We start from the raw sequence: 4,430 nt of genomic DNA on the forward strand, positions 1-4,430 counted from the left end.
TGTGTTGGTATGTTTTGTCTAGTTGAAATGTTTCTGGGGACCCAAGTGTACTGGTCCATTAACAGTGAACAAAATAGTTTTTAGTGAATAAACTGTTCACTGCACATATAATCACCATGATCTTGTACCTATAAGCTTTCTTAAAAACTAAGCTTGATTGTTTTTGTTGATCACAATGCCTATATCAAAAAGTTCTTTTTACATATGTTCACACTGAGAAGGCCTCACTAAAAGCCCATTTGGTACTTTTCTCCCATCTTCCTCCACACTATGAGTAATTTTCCTACACTCTATTTTTAAACTTGGCAACTCTTAGCAAAAACCATGAACAGATTTCACAGTGTATATCCCAGCTTATATAGGCTATACATCTCAGTCATCGCAAGACCCAAGACCGATTACAATAGATAACAGAGAGAAGTACTGTATATCATCAGGTGATTACTCAGCCATTTGGTCTTTTAAGAACCATGGAATTAGGAAAATCGAGAGGGTGCCATTTGTTTAGGAGTTGTTAGAGCTTTTAGGGAGGTGACCTTAGTCTGTTCTTCTACTTATTCGTGTTAAGGTTGATGGATTCACCAGGTCATAATGTTCTTGAAAAATAACGGTGACATTCTCCATGATCTCTGGGCAGGAGAAAACATAAATAAATCCCAGTGTCTCGATTCTGCTTAGGCTGGATCCTTGAAAAGTGAATTCCAGAGATGGCGTACATGGAGGGATAAGCACAAACCTTGGAACCATTTCAAAATTTAAGTAATGGAGAGCTTTAGATTGTAGGATTATTTTTTGTGGATTTAAGGTGGTGAATTTTTTTTTTATTCTTTTCTGTCCATGTTCTGTATCAATAAAATGGACACATCTGAAAAGTTCATTTAAGAACGGGATCTTTAATCTGTAGCACTATAATGTGTTTACTCTGCATTTGTAGCCATTATTCTAAGATATTTCAAGCCGTTCCAAAAATGAGTTTTTCTCTTAGAGGAACCTCACATAGAGGCGGGCCTGGCTCTCCTACCCACACTGTAAGGGGACACTGGTAAAGTTTGTATATGTAAGGATAGGTGTGTGGGAGGGTGAAGGAGAGCTTTTGGTACCCATGATTGCTATCCCAGAATATCTGAAGTGCTGTCACACGCAAGAATGCTTCTTTTGTGTGGCTTTCAGTCAGTGAAAGTTCTACAAAAGCAGACTTTTAAGTCATTGAATGAAAAATGTCTAAGTGCAACACAGAATAGGTCACCTTGTTGAAAAGTGAGCTCCCTGTCTCTGTGCCACTCTTTCCTTTGTGGTTGATGGGACTCTGCTTTGGGTAAGGAATTGTACTGGATTCTTCAAAGAACATTGAGCCCTGGGATTCTATCATATGTATTGATACTACATTATTGTAAATGTTGGCTGCATCAAACTGAATGTTGATGTGATAAATTGATTTTGGAAATTTTACTTCATTGACTTGGACTTGGTGAAGTTTGCTGTGACATGTTTCCACAGTTAACCTCAGAAGATGCTTTTGAGGTAGGTAGGGATGAGATATCATTTTCTTCTCTTGGCATGTGCAGAAACAGCATCAGGGGACATGGGAGATGTACACTAGCGTTGTTACCTCAGTCAGGACCATGTGACTCTGGGGAAGCATCTCACTTCACTGAATGTGTTTTCAGGGTTTAAAGAGAAAGTATGCTTTTTTTGTTACAACATGGTTCCTGAATACAAGCCAACTACTTCATCTGATGTTAGTTGCGTCAATAGCAATTCTGTCCAAATTGGGGGGAATTGGCAATATTTGACTTAGTAAGAGATGACGTGTGACTCCAGTATCATACCTTTCTCAAGAATTTTTCAGGTGGTTTTGATGATACTTGACTTTTGCCTTTCTTTTGATAATACTTAAGAATGTGACTTAACATGTCACTTAATACTTAAGTGACTTCATATTTTACAATGAAGGTGGGGCTTAATAATTGTTGGGAAGAGTTGCCCATGGCCCAAGACCTCCTTCATGACTGAGCGAGAGTGAGATTCAGAATACCATCTTCCTGAATCTCAGCCAGTGCTCTTTTCGCCACATTGTGCCATCTCCTTGACAAGAGTTCCAGAACATGGCCCTAAATGTGTGCATTTGTTGATTGCACAATGGTTCCCAGTGTCGTAAAATTCAGTTTAATATTTATTGTTAATGATTGCACCTATTTAATGCAAGTTGTTGTGAGGGGATATAAATATCACCACTTGGCAATCTGTAGATACTCTCCTTATAATAGAGCCACCCTAGGTTGGCAAGGAATTCCTGAGTTTCAGATCTTTCAGAATTTAGGGCACACGTTTTTAGACACTTCAAACTTGCAGTTTGCAAACTGATGAGAGGGACACTGCATTTACCTCACTGGATGTATAGAGAAACAACTGGTTATATATCTCAATCCCTGGTCTTTGTTCAAGGCAAGGTGTTCATTTCCCTCATTGTCAAGAATGCACCCTTTTAATTTCATCCCTATTTAAGTCTACCTGTAACTTGACAGCATAGTTGAAATTTCTTATATAATCCTAAACACAGGGCTGGTGGAGGGAACTAGGATTCTTATTGGGTGAGGGGTAACCTATCATAAACACAGAGGTTTGAGGTGACGGGGTGGGTAAGAGCAAATGAGTAGGGATGCAGTAACCAGGATGCAGAACAAAGCCCAGAGCTTGCCTTCGTGCCCTGGCTCTGGCCTCCCTCTCCTATTTCCTCTAACCCTGCAGTGCTGACTTGCCCCATGCCAGCCACTGACTCCCTTTCAGAGCCTCTTGACAACCTGCTGTCCCTCTACACAGCAGCTATATCCCATTATGCCCTCTGCCTGGAATGCCCTTTTTCTTCTCCACCTGGTTAATTTCTACTTAGCTTTCAGATTGCAGGTCGACTGTCACTGCCCCAAGGCAGCCTCATAACTTTTACAACACCATGTACTTTTGCCCTGTAGGACTAATCCCAGATGCCCCTTTAGACCTAATGGAATGATTCCTTGACTCACATCTGCTGACTCCACTAGTCTGTCATTCCATGAACAAGAGGCCATGTCTACATCTTTTATCCCCAGTATGTCCCCAGTGCCAGGTGCAGTACCTGGCACAGAGTGAGTCTTCAGTGAGTGAGTATTTGCAGAGTGAGTGAACATTAGTACCCTCAGATATGTTTTTTTTAAAAAACAAATAAGAGTGAGAAGGTATATTTTCTTTTAGCTGGGAAGGATCAAAGAGGAAGTGGCATTTAGAGGATGAGTACGATTGGGGGCAGCAGAAGAGAGAAGACATTTTAGAAGTGTGAGACCAGTGAGCCCTGGGAAACAATGTTATTTCACCTTCTGTGGCCATGTTTGCCTGGCAAAATCACTTGAATTTATACACATACAAAAATCCATCCATCCATGCATCCAACCAGCCACTCACCAGTATTCACGGGGGACTGTGAATAAGCCAATCACTGTAGTAGGTATAAGAGATATAGGGTGCCTCCTGACCACATATATTTGAGGTAGCTGGTGAAGTGTTCTGAACTCAATCAGTCACTGTGGCCTCTGGAATGGTGTCTACATTACCCTGACTGGTCTTAGGGCTTTTGTAGTCTTCCAGGACCACAGTACATAAACAGAATCCCAGACCCAGTCATTCTCTGTCCTGTGACACTGTTTATCTTCTTCATGACATCGATTGCTATCTGAAATTATTTGTTTAATTATTTATTGTCTGTCCCCTACTGCTGCCTCATGGGAGTGCTTTGCCTGTCTGTTTCACTGAATACTGCCAAAATCCTGATTGATGATTTGTTCAATGAACAAATAAATTGATTCTAGAGAGAATCCTTCTTAGGAGATCTGATTTGGAGCAGGGCTAAGTAATATATCTCTCCCTGTTGACTGGGAGGTTACAAAAGAAGAAAAAAGACTTGGAGGAATCCCTCCAGTATGTAGAATAGAGGGAGGAATCTTTGGGGTCCCACATGTGGTCTGAATGTTCTTTCTTAGATGTCAGTAGTTCATCGCTAATGTTGTTCCTCGCTGGATAGCCTAGGCTTCTGCAAGATGGAAACTGGGCTCACAGCTAGGCCTGTGTCCCCAGATGGTAACAAACTCTTCTGAGATTACTCCACACTAGTGATTCCTAAACATTGGTGGGAATCATAATCACTTGGGGAATTTGGTAAAGATACAAAGGTGGTCTAGGACCTATCCTACTTAAACAAGCCCTGGCACCTGTGTTCTCTATCAGCTCTCTAACTAATTCTAATACACACCAAAGTTTGAAAACTAGTGCTCTGTATGGCTGCATTTCCCAACGTTTGTTCCAGGAATAGTAATTTCTCAGAATGTTAATAGTTAAATAAATAAATAATCAGGTTAAACATGTTACCCTACTGCAGATGGTTCAGAATCATTAAAATGCAA

This window comes from Prionailurus bengalensis, chromosome D2, assembly GCF_016509475.1.
Source record: "Prionailurus bengalensis isolate Pbe53 chromosome D2, Fcat_Pben_1.1_paternal_pri, whole genome shotgun sequence".
Classification (NCBI taxonomy): Eukaryota; Metazoa; Chordata; class Mammalia; order Carnivora; family Felidae; genus Prionailurus; species Prionailurus bengalensis.